The following is a 12,603-nucleotide window of genomic DNA, read 5'->3' as shown; positions in this document are numbered from 1 at the left end:
CAGACTAGCGAGAGTGCGTGGGGGAGGAGGAGCCGCTGACCCAGGCCTCTGGGTGTGACTTGGGAGGACAGCCCAGGGGAAGGGGAACTGCTTTGGCCCCAGGGTGGGGCTAGCGCCCGGCCCAGGCACAAGGGCAGGGATAGGCAACATGGGGACAAAGAGCTGAGGGGGATGTTGGCACTGCGGGGGCATCACTTGGCAGCAGTGCCCAGAATGAATCCGATAATCCTACAAGTGGCTTTTTAGGCTTGAAACATTTCCTGCAATGTTGGAGAGTCGGGTTTGGCTATACTCCACTGGTGGCCTTTGGTAGGAAGTCACCACACACAGGCCAGGAGGGATGGAGACAACTTCAGGAAACCGGTCAGCTTTTTCCTTTCTTGGGCATTTTTTCAAAATACTTTTACTGTTTTTTCCCTCCGCGGAGGTGAGTTTAATGCCTTGATGATAGAAGGAAAGCCCTTTGTGGCCAGCCTAGAATAAGTTTGTAGTCTGGTGACTGTCTAAGAGATCTTACTGCCCAGAAAACTCTGCAGTTAGGAGGTTCTAGTTTTCAAAGTGATTAGTGGAAGGAAGATTTTTCCCCCCCCAGGAAATACAACAGAAATAAACCAAGGGAAACAATCCCTTCTCTGAAAGTGAGTGGTAGGAACTTCAGTTTTCCTGGGACTTAAACATTGTCACTCTTGTACTTCAGGGCCCTTTCTTGCTCAGTAAGTTGGGGCTGTGGCCAGAGTCTTTAGATGTGGGGAACAGACTCTTGTCAGGCTGATTCTGAGAATTTAAATGATCTGTATTGGGTCTTCCTTGTCAAGGATCATTGAGATATGACTGTCTTACCCATGCCGTTGGCATTGTTGGGGGACTGTGGAGGAGATTGGTGAAGTACAGAGTGACTCTGAGGTGATCCTCGTGTATGTGACAGCTGCAGGAGCCCTAGTGCCTTCTCACTGTCCCAGGTTGAAGCATTTTCCTCCTGACCAGCAGAGACTAGATACAGGCCAGGCTCAAGTGAAGTAGGAAGTTCCTGAACCAGCCTTTGCAGGCTTATCCTTTTAGGATAGATAGTCCCAGTGTAAATTTATTTACTCTGGCCAGAAATGGGGAGACAGGGTAGTGAGTCTCTGTTAATACATACCAGTTTCAGAGAATATAGGATCTTGAAGTCTATAAATTATCCTAGGTCTTTCTCAGTCTGGTTGGTTTAATAGCATTATAACATGAGATGGGAATATTGATGTGACATGTATGCCCCATACCAGATACATTCTTCTGCAAAATGCCCTGGTGTTCAGGGTGTTACAGTACAGTGATATGATGGCAAACTGTCAGTGGAACTTAGTTCTTTTTTTAAAAAATATTTTATTTATTTTTAGAGAGGGGAAGGGAGAAAGGGTGGGAGAGAAACATCAATGTGTGGTTGCCTCTCATGTGTCCCCCACTGGGGACCTGGCCTGCAACCCAGGCATGTGGCCTGACTGGGAATTGAACCGGCAACCCTTTGCTTCACAGGCCTGTGTTCAATCCATTGAGCTACACCAGCCAGGGCTGGAACTCAGTTCTCAACCTTTTGTTTGTATATGTGTTTTATTGGTTGCAAATTTTGGAACGGCAGCAGGCAGGTTTCGTAGGTTGAGCTTTCTTCACACCTTGGCATTATGACCATATCTCAGTACTTACCTTGACACGGAGTTCCACCTTTTTGTAACATAGGAGTTCAGATCCTTGGCCCAAAAGAGGTGAAGATTGCCGAAGTTTGTCAGTGGGGTGGGGAAGGTTCATGGGCAGTGTGGTAGTTCCTTCTGCTGCACACCCTATTTTCCATGTACGGTAATGGATTCACTATTCTGTATAAAGAATATTTAATCTTTGTTCTCACCTTCCTCCTTCAAGCTCCTTTTCTTTTGAAATCACACAGAAGTTTAAACATAAACCTCTGAATTTTGGAAGGACAAAAGACTCAAAGAATATTAAAAAGCTAATATTTACTTGCTGTTTTATGCCAGGTATTTTGCTGAGTACGCCTCATCTCATTTACTGTCTATATTACAGTCTAGTGAGGAATGTATTCTGATCTCTATTAAAAAAATTCCATCTTATAGATGAGGAAACTGAAAATCAGAGAGTCAATAACTTGCCCAAGGTCACACAGCTTGTAAATACTGAACCAGAATTTGAACCAAGGAATTCTGTCAGAGAACTGACACTATTACACTGTATTCCTTTCTGTCAAAGCCAGTTTACTTAAAAAAAAATTATTGCTATGAGAGTGAGAGCACGCAGGACATTGATTTGTCGTTCACTCAGTAATGCATTTATTGGTTGCTCTTTGAACGTGCCCTGCTTGGGGATCAAGCCCACAGCCTTGGTGTATTAGGACAGTGCTCTAACCAACTGAACTACCTGGCCAGGGCCAGAGCCAGTTTCCTTTTGAGATCCACAACACTTTTTTGTCTGTCCTGGGACCCCAGATTCTGTTTAAAGACCAAAAGGAAAGGGTGGCTCGGAAATTGAGGAAAAGAAAAAAGAAATTGGTGTTAGTGTTCAGACAGTACACATCTGCCACCTAAAAGTCAATGTGAAGAGGCTTTAAAATAATTATTTGGCAAATTGAATATGGAAAATGAGATTTTTGCTTAGGATAATATAATGTATCTTGTGGGCATAAAAAGTAGACTTAAAAATTTTTTGCAAGTATATTTATTAAAGCTGTAGACAGTGACACAAAGGAAGGGCTTCGGGTGGAAGAAGCAACAGGAGAGAGTCTAGGCGGTGCTCTGCTTTGGCTCCCTAGAAATGTAGGAAAGAAGTGAGCCCAGGCAGGGCTGCTGTCAGCTCACTAAAAAATTAGAGAAAAGGGGCCTTGGAGACAGGTTCAGAGGGTTAGCCTGGAATGAGCTGCCCACTGCTCCCTTGGTTGCATGTCTCATGGGGACCCTGAGCATTTAGGAGAGAAAAGTGAAGATGCATACCTGAGAGGGAAGAACGGCATGGACGTGCTCCAAAGAGAGCATGCCGTATAGGTAGAATTTGTTTGGAACTGGTTTAGATAGTTTGTAGAGGCTTAGGAATAAAATAGACCAGGAATTCTGAACCTTTTTCCAGTGAACCTATTTTTAACTTATCTTGGGTGTTCACCCCTTGCAGAATATGGATGTGGCCATAGCGTGGGAGTGCCCTGGCTGTGCTCCAGTGCCACAGGGCTGGGCTTGGTCAAGTCTATGGGTCATACTCTGTCAGGTGAGACTTGAAGGTGTACATCTGGGGGAGACTTTGCAATCATTGATTCACTCATTTCTTCCTCTTGGAACAATGAGGTATTACTAGACCTTGACCAGTCAACAAAACTAAGTGTGAGGTGGGTGAGTAGTTACAAGCTTGAGCTCTGGAGCCTGGGTTTGAATCATACCTGACATTTATTACTTAGTGTGACTTTGGGCAAGTTCTTTAACTTTCCTCTGCTTAAGTTCCTCCTGTGTGAAAGGGAAAATAGGCCCTGGCTGGTGTAGCTCAGTGGATTGGGCGCGGGCCTGCGAAACAAACAATTGCAGTTCGATTCCCAGTCAGGGCACATGCCTGGGTTGCAGGCCAGTTCCCAGCAGGGGATGCATGAGAGGCAACCATACATTGATATTTCTCTCCCTTTCTCCTTCCCTTCCCCTCTAAAGATAAATAAATAAAAAAAGCTATTAAAAAAAAGGAAAAGAGTATGTTGTAGAGTCATTGGGAGGATTAAGAGTTATAGTGCGTTAAATCTTTAGGAATGGGCTGGCATATAGTAAATACCCAATACATATTAGCTATACTAATGTTACAAATGTAACTCTTGAGGTTGGGAGGGAGGAGTAGAAACAAAATGGAAAACCTCAGCTTTCAGGGGGTCCAGAATACCTGGGTAGTGTGCGTGCTAAAATAGCATGTCTTAGGCCATGGCCCATGCCGCTCAGTTGGTTGGGCGGCATCCCACAATGCGGAAGGTCCCAACTTCAGTTCCGGTCAGCACATATGCTTGGGTTTGCTGCTTTGGATCCCTGGCTGGGGCACATGCAAGGAGAGGCAACTGATTGATGTTTCTCACATCTATGTTTCTCTCCCTCTCCCCTCTCTAAATCTTTAAATTAAAACAAAAGAAAAACCCTGGCTGGTGTGGCTTGGTGGATTGAGTGTTGGCCTGCTAACCAAAGGGTTGTGGGCCAGGTCCCTGGTTGGAGGCATGTGGGAGTCGGCCAGTCGATGTTTTTCTTACCCGTGCATGTTTCTCTTTATCTCTTTTTCCTTTCCCCTCTCTCTAAAAATAAATAAAGTTTTAAAAAATTAAAAAAAATAACCAGCATGTCTTACGGACTAAGTGCTGGGGTGGAGAGGGGTGGGGTGATTCGAGAAGTGTGAAAGGACTTTGGATCCAGTACATGGAAAGAGGATGGCCCTGTTATGTGCCTAGCCGAAAGCTGCCCACCTACTGCCCTAGTGGATGAGGGTAGTGTAGAAGCTTACCTCATTTGGGGGGTTGGGGCAGGCAGAAGCTCGGGTGGTGATTGTGCTGCTAAAGCCACTTCTCTGGGGATCCTGTGGTACTGCTGATTGCCCACTGCCACCCGTTTGTACCTTCAGCATCTCTGTTTCATTTATCTCATCTAGGCAGTTCTCAAACCTGGTCCTTGTTTATCCCTCCGTATGAGTATCCATTCAGTGGTTCTGGAAAAGTTCTTCACTGACTTACAGATTTTACACCCCCCAGAACAGATTACATGGTAAAAAGAAGTAGCTTTATTTGGTGCAGGACTTCTCCAAGCCTTTGCCCATGTGAAATTACAACCCTCCAAGAGAGGCAGGTATTGGATTCTGGGTTTTTCAAACTTACTTGACCATAGAACTCTTTGAAACTACCCATGATCTTAGCCAAAAGCCCAGAAGCAATAACCACAGAACTTACTGAGAAGCAGCTTGAGATTCTGTGGAATCTTCTCTGGGAAATAGCAGACTTTGGATTTGGGGATAAATTGAAATTTTCTGAAAAAATTCAGAGGTTGGGGGTATATTAAACTGAATTTTCTTTTTTTTAAAGATTTTATTTATTTATCTTTAGAGGGGAAGGGAAGGGGAGAGAGAGCGAGAATTATCAATGTATGGTTATCTCTCATGCGTCCCCTGCTGGAAACTGGCCTACAACCCAGGCATGTGTCCTGACTGGGAATCGAACTGCGATCCTTTGCTTCACAGGCCAGTGCTCAGTCCACTGAGCTACACGAACCAGGGGCCTTTTCCTTTTTTTTTTTTTTTTTTTGAGCACCTATAATATATTGGCTACTTTTGGGAACTTTGTTAGGTAGGTATTTGGCGCCATGAGATATTTTTAAAAATGGTTCATACAGCTTGTAAATGACAAGGAATTCATCAAACCCAGTCATTCTGAATCTACAAAGTACCATGCTAATGTTCACCATTTGTAGAACTATTTGCTTAGGAGGCCAGATATCCTGACACCCTTTAGGGTGCCCTCACAAGTGGAAGTCAGTGGTCTTTTTAGCCCTTTGTATTGGACAGGCAGTGGGCAGTGTTTATCTAAGCCACCTCTGTAATTAGCATTGCCCGAGGAGAAGGAAGAGAGGGATTGGGAATTTAAGGAAAGGGGAAAGGGAGGTGCTGTGAGATCAAGAAGAGGCTAGTAGTGGAGCCATCACAGTGGCGTCCATGGCAATGGCAGAGGTGCCTTGGCCTGTTTTAGCCCTCAGAGCTCTTGTGTGTGCTTCATAAAACTTGGAGGGGTAACCCAGGTGCTGAAATGCTGAAACTTAGTAAGACGAACATGTAAAGAAACCAAAACAACTGCTTGTATTGATTTTAAAAAATATTTTATTTGTTTATTTTTAGAGAGGTGAGGAGGGAGAAAGAGGGAGAAAAACATTGACGTGCAAGAGAAACATAGATTATTGAGCGCGGGCCTGCGAACCAGACGATCGCAGTTCGATTCCCAGTCAGGGCACATGCTTGGGTTGCAGGCCAGTTCCTGGCAGGGGTCAGTTCCCTGTAGGGGATGCACCAGAAGCAACCATACATTGATGTTTCCTTCCTCTCTTCTTCCCTTCCCCTCTAAAGATAAATAAATAAAATATTAAAAAAAAAGATGTCTTGATCTAAAACATAATCCTTTGAAAAAAAAAAAAGAGAAACATAGATTGGTTGCCTGTCACCCCCCCCCCCCCCCCCCCAACTGGGGACCTGGCCGACAACCCAGGCATGTGCCCTGACCGGGAATAGAACACACCAGCACTCAGTCCACTGAGCCACGCCAGCCAGGGCTGCTTGTGTTGATTTTGATTTCTGAATGTGTTAGTTTAAACTGCATGTTAGGAATTCAGCACAAGTTTGATGCAGAACAAGTCAATGAGGTTTTCTAAGTCCCAGCAATGAGAACCCTTTCGCTGGTGCTGTTCTCTAGACTGACTGACTGTTCTATCTGCTTCCTTTCCTGCCCTTCTATTTCCTGCCTTTGGCTCTTTGTGGTTGGAAGGAGATGAACTAGGGAAAAGGACCTGGAACACATGGTTGGGGTGAAGTTTGGGCTTATCTGGAACTTGTGTATTCTTTTCCCTCCCCTTCCCTCCTTCTGGAGTTTGGATCAACAAAGCTTGACTGCCCCATATATCTAACTGTTCCAGTAGTACACAAAAACAGGTGTTCCTCCTTGGGATTATTATAGTGCCATTAAAATAGACGAAGAATTTATAGGTAATGTTGAAGACTTCCGTTAGTGTTTAACTTGTATTTCTGTGACCATTGGGATCGCGAAGCTGGGGGGGGAATCATAATGGAACCAGTTTATACCATGAAGCATTTGAACAAGAAATGAATTTAGCTAACTTCCTACCCTTATGGCAGATAAGCTTCAGTGTTCAGAATTCTCACACTGATCTTGGCTTGGTGGTCTTGTTTGTTCTTCTAAATGCCCCCCCCCCCCAGTTTTTTTTTTTTAATTTGGACTAGTACAGTAATGGAGCCATGACAATGGATGATGGAGTGGTTGTGTTCTTTCTAAGAATTAAAAGGGTACCTTGCAAATGTTTAGGGATTGTCAGAATCACTCTTTCATTGTGGTTTTGTTGTATCTGAGAACACAGTTTGTTGTTGCTACAATGTTTTGTGTGTGTGAGAACACATCTCCAGTCGAAAGTGAAAGCCAGTGATGGGGGTGGAATGATGTCTTCCTAAAACATGCTGCTTTGCTTCTTGCTTACCAACCACACTTTGTATGCTTTTGTATTCCCAACTGAGCTGTGAGCTCAAAGCTGGGGACGGATTTTCATTTAACTTTCCCTGTCTTTAGAGTTGTATTCATTAAGAGTAACATCGAACACTTCCTGAGCACTCAGTCTGCCAACCACTGTCCAAAAAAGACAACTAGTGAAAAACCATATGGTTGCCCTTGGCATGTAGTTGGGTGAACTTGAGCAAGGGAGATTTGCTCCCCAGATATTATCAGGACCATTTTTCTAAAGCATGGGTTCTTTGCTGATGTGAGGATTCTCCCTTCTGCAGAGCCCCAGAGCCTTTCTTCATCCAGCAGTGCTAAGTAGGTCTCCTTGGAGCTCATAACTGACCCTGTCCTTAACATAGTTCAGCAGGCCTAAAGAATTGCTGGATTGGTTTAGTGGTAACAGGCAAGGTGGCAGTGCATCTCCTCACCTTCCAGACTTGAGCAATAATCTCTCATTGGTGATCTACTTTAGTGATGAGAAACTCCAGAGTATAGCACCACCGTGCTTTGGTATGGTCATAACCAAGTTCATGTCTCCAGTCCTGTACTTGGAACTATTGGGGTTATGTTCTGCTGATGCCTAAGTGTTTGTCATAGATGGACAGTCCCAGGTCTGGGCATCTATTTTATCATATTGAGTTGGAGAAACAGCCAGCGTTACTGAGTGTGGGCTGTTAACTTGTTTTAGCCTGCAGCTGTGAATTCCACAGATGGACTTTTGTAATTTAAGAAATGTGCAACTCTCCTTTAAATCATGTCTTGGTCTCTCATTCTTTGGCCTGCAGGCCTGCACTCAGTCCACTGAGCTACACCAGCCAAGTCACTCATCCGGACTCATTCTGTGCTGAGGACTTTTGTTTAACTTGCAAGGCTAATTTTTTCACCCCTCCCCAGTAGAGAGTTTTAAATGTAGTTTTTCTGGTCATTCTGGAGGAGATGTTTTCTAATATTGAACAAAATAATTTGGTCTCATTTTTCGAGTGGCAAATTAATTTAGACATCTGGACTACGAAGTGTTCCTATTTCATAGCATTAGTCGCTATGGCTTTTGTATGGGTGAGCCATTGTAAATTACAAGTGGCTGTTTCCATTTGGCTGTTTTCCCTTTATTTTATTTTTTAAATATATTTCATTGATTATACCATTATAGTTGTTGTTCTGTTCCCCCCTTCATTCTCCTCCACCCTGCACACCCCCTTCCCTACCATTCCCCCCCTTTAGTTTATAACCACGTGTCTCAAGTTCATTAGATTCTATATTTCCCCTACTGTTCTTGCCCTCCCCCTATCTTCTACCTACTGTCTAAGCTATTTTCTGTATCTTCTCCCCCCTTCTCCTCCCACTCCCTTGTTGCTAATCCTCCATGTGTTCTTCATTTCTATGGTTCTGCTCCTGATCTAGCTGTCCTCTTGGTTTGCTTTTGTTTTAGGTGTGGTTGTTGATAACTGAGTTTGCTGTCCTTTCACTGTTCCTATTTTTCATCTTCTTTTTCTTAGATAAGTCCCTTTAACATTTCATACAATGAGGGCTTGGTGATGATGAACTCCTTGAATTTGATCTTATCTGAGAAGCACTTTATCTGTCCTTCCATTCTATTAGCAATAATCATGCCTCGGATAAACCTCATTGGCTACGATACTGCCACTGAGCAAAGCTTGTCCTTCCATTCTAAATGAAAGCTTTGCTGGATAAAGCAATCTTGGCTGTAGGTCTTTGGATTTCATGACTTGGAATACTTCTTTCCAGCCCCTTCTTGCCTGTAAGGTCTCTTTTGAGAAATCCACTGACAGTCTGATGGGAACTCCTTTGTAGGTGACTGTCCCCTTATCTCTTGCTGCTTCTAGGATTCTCTCCTTCATTTTAATCTTGGCTAATGTAATTATGATGTGCCTTGGTGTGTTCCTTCTTGGGTCCAACTTGTTTGGGACTCTCTGAGCTTCCTGGATTTCCTGGAAGTCTATTTCCTTTGCCAGCCTGGGGAAGTTCTTTATTATTTGTTCAAATATGTTTTCCACTCGTGGCTGTTTGTTTCCCCCTTCTGGTACCCCTATAATTCAGATGTTGGAATGTTTAAAGATGTCCTGGAGGTTCATAGGCCTCTCTTCATTTTTTTGAATTCTTGTTTCTTTATTCTTTTCTAGTTGGATGTTTCTTTCTTCCTTCTGGTCTACTCCCTTGATTTGAATCCCAGTTTCCTTTCCACACTATTGGTTTCCTGTGCATTTCCCTTCATTTCAATTAGTTTAGCCTTCATATGTTCCTCTAGTTTGTGACTATAATCAACCAGTTCTGTGAGCATCTTGATGACCAGTGTTTTGAACTGTGCATCTGAGAGGTTCCCTATTTCTCAGTCGCTTAGAGTTACCGGCTCCGGGGGTTTGAGTTCTTCTTGAGCCATATTTTGGACTGGTTGTGGCTGTTACGTATGAAGAGCGGAGCTGTAGGTTTTCACCAGGACGGGTCAACTCAGTTGCTGGGTTGTGACGCTGTATGTGGGGGCAGGGTCAAAGGAAATCAATGGCGGTCCCCTCTGCCTCCTCCCGCAGCCGGGGCCGTGTGGTCCGTCTCACTGCTCACTCCTTTGCTGGGTTTATCTGTGCGCGGGAATGTGCAACCGCGCTCAGCCTGCCCCGCACCCTCACTGGGTCCACGACGCTACCCTGGCTGCCTGATGCTACCCTGGCTGTCTGCGTTCCTGGGTCAGGGGATCCTTCCTGCCAGACCCTGCTCCTCTGCTGGCTCCACCCCTCTTACCTGTCCCAGTTGAATGGTTTGTTGTCGGACTTCCGTATAGTTCAGTTTTCTGTTCTTTGGCTTTGTCTTTGTTTACTAAACCTTTGTCGTATTCAAACTTGGTTGTGGGAGAAGGCACAGTGTTTCTACCAATGCCTCCGTCTTGGCGGAAGTGGCTGTTTTCCCTTTAAAAAGGACTTATACAATCCCTGGCTGGTGTAGCTCAATGGATTGAGCACGGGCCTGCGAACCACACGATCGCGGTTCGATTCCCAGTCAGGGCACATTACCTGGGTTGCAGGCCAGTTCCCGGCAGGGGACACACCAGAGGCAACCATACATTGATATTTCTCTCTCTCTCCTTCCTTTCCCCTCTAAAAATAAACAAATAAAATCTTTTAAAAATATTTAAAAAAAAGATATACAGAACAGAAAAAAAGAACTTATACAAGTAACCTTTACAAAAGAAGTACAAAAAACCCCAACAAATAATAAATGTGCAAAGCAATGAAAGATGATATTTCAAAAGAGATAACATTTCTGAATAAGCTGGCAATGATTTTTTTTTTTAAAGATTTTATTTATTTATCTTTACAGGGGAAGGAGAGAGGGAGAGAAACATCAATGTATGGTTGCCTTTTGTGCGTCCCCTGCTGGGAGTTGGCCTGCAGGGAACTGGACTACAACCCAGGCATGTGCCCTGACTGGGAATCGAACCACGATCGTCTGGTTCGCAGGCCCGCGCTCAATCCACTGAGCTACACCAGCTAGGGCTGGCAATGATTTTTTAAAAAGGCTTTATTTACTATTGAAGGGGGAGGGAGGAGGAAAGAGGGAGAGAAACATCAATATGCAAGATACATTGATTGGTTGCTTCCTGCAAGCCCTCAACTAGGGACCAGGCCCACAACCCAGGCTTGTGCCCTGACAGGGAATTGAACCAGCAACCTTTCAGTTCACAGGCCAGCACTCAATTCACTGAGCCACACCAGCCAGGGCAGTTTTTGTTGTTGTTTGTTTGTTTTAAAATTTTATTTGTTTATTTTTAGAGAGAGGGGAAAGGAGAGGGAAAGACAGGGAGAGAAACATCAGCGCGTGGCCACTTCTCATGTGGCCGCCTCTGGGGACCTGGCCCCACAGCCCAGAAATGTGCCCTGAGAATCGAACTGGCAACCCTTTAGTTCGCAGCTCAGTCCACTGAGCTACACTAGCCAGGACAGTTTTTAAAACACTGATTTTTAAAGCACTGTTTTGATAAGGACATGGGGGAAATGGGAACTCACAAACCACTAGTGGGAGTTAGAAAGTATACAAACTCTTTGGAGAGCAATTTGGCAACATAAATCTTAATGTTCTTACCATTTGATCCTGCAGTTACATTTCAAGGAGATTATCCTAAGGAAGCAATAAAAAAATAATGGATAACAGCAAAAATGATTGTAATTGCCTCATTTCACTAATGAAAAGTTGGGATACTTTATAGCCATTCAAAGTCATGTTCTTGAGGAATATGGGAAATTTTTAAAAATCCAGAAACAATTTTCTATAGAGCATTTACGTACCAGGAAACCAAAAGGTAAAAAAATCTAATAATGATGATTTGATATTTTGGGTGCTTAGCTTAGCACAGTACAAGTAAAATGTTTGTATTCTTCAGAGAACTTTCTTGAATCCGTGTGTGTTCGTTGATTATTTTTCAATTCTAGAACTCAAGATAGAGAGGGACCTATGTCTAGGGCCACACACATCTCTGCATCTTGAGAATTTTAAGTATTCCTGATATGTCCTTTGCCTCGGATCCTCAGTGTATCACCAGAGGTTGAGGTTTTTTTTTTTTAAGATGTTTTATTTATTTATTTTTAGAGGGGAAAGGAAGGAGAGAGAGAGAAATACCAATGTATGGTTGCCTCTGGTGTGTCCCCTGCCAGGAACTGGCCTGCAACCTAGGCATGTGCCCTGACTGGGAATCGAACCGCGATTGTGTGGTTCGCAGGCCTGCGCTCAATCCACTGAGCCACACCAGCCAGTGCCCAGAGGTTGAGGATTTTAATACTTATTTTTCCCCAAGCATTTTTGTTTGCCTTCTGTATGTGTGTGAGTGTGTGAGAGAGACCCATAAGTGAGGGTCTTAGGAATTGATTTTTTTAAAAAGATTTATCTATTTTTAGAGAGAAGGGAAGGGAGGGAGAAAGAGAGGGAAAGAAACATCAGTGTGTGGTTGCCTCTTGCAAAGCCCCAACCCAGGCATGTGCCCTGACTAGGAATTGAACCAGGGACCCTTTGGTTCCCAGGCCCATGCTCAATCCACTGAGCTATACCAGCCAGGGCAGGAATTGATTTTTAAGTTTTGGTTTTTTTTGGTTGTCACAAATGAAATTGATAGCAATAAGTCTTAAAACTGTTTTTCTTTCAAGTTGTATAATACATTCTAGATGTGAAGAGAACAAATGTATGAGCCTAGTGTAGATAAAGTTCTTCCCCCCCTTCCTTGAATAGCTGCTGGGACCTGTGAAAAAAAGGAGCTTGCTACATTTCTTGAGGTTGAAAAGAAGATTGCAACAAAACCTTGAACCTTACGCTACTGTGTAAATGGGGCAGCAAGAACACATTTTGGG

The 12,603-nt window shown here is 43.9% G+C and overlaps 1 protein-coding gene and 1 pseudogene across 3 annotated transcripts in view; one reads left to right on the top strand and one right to left on the bottom strand.

The window, feature by feature from the left end:
- Positions 1–12,603, top strand: part of CRK (CRK proto-oncogene, adaptor protein) — a 30,938-nt gene that overhangs the window by 547 nt on the left and 17,788 nt on the right. The gene's annotated exons all lie outside the window — the stretch shown is intronic.
- On the bottom strand, positions 8,746–8,911 carry LOC119003836 (uncharacterized; annotated as a pseudogene).

Source organism: Sturnira hondurensis, unplaced genomic scaffold (genome assembly GCF_014824575.4).
Source record: "Sturnira hondurensis isolate 20B ecotype Veracruz unplaced genomic scaffold, ASM1482457v3 Scaffold0018728, whole genome shotgun sequence".
Lineage (NCBI taxonomy): Eukaryota > Metazoa > Chordata > Mammalia > Chiroptera > Phyllostomidae > Sturnira > Sturnira hondurensis.
The sequence above is the reverse complement of the archived record's forward strand: the minus strand, read 5'-3'. Positions and strand labels throughout refer to the sequence as shown.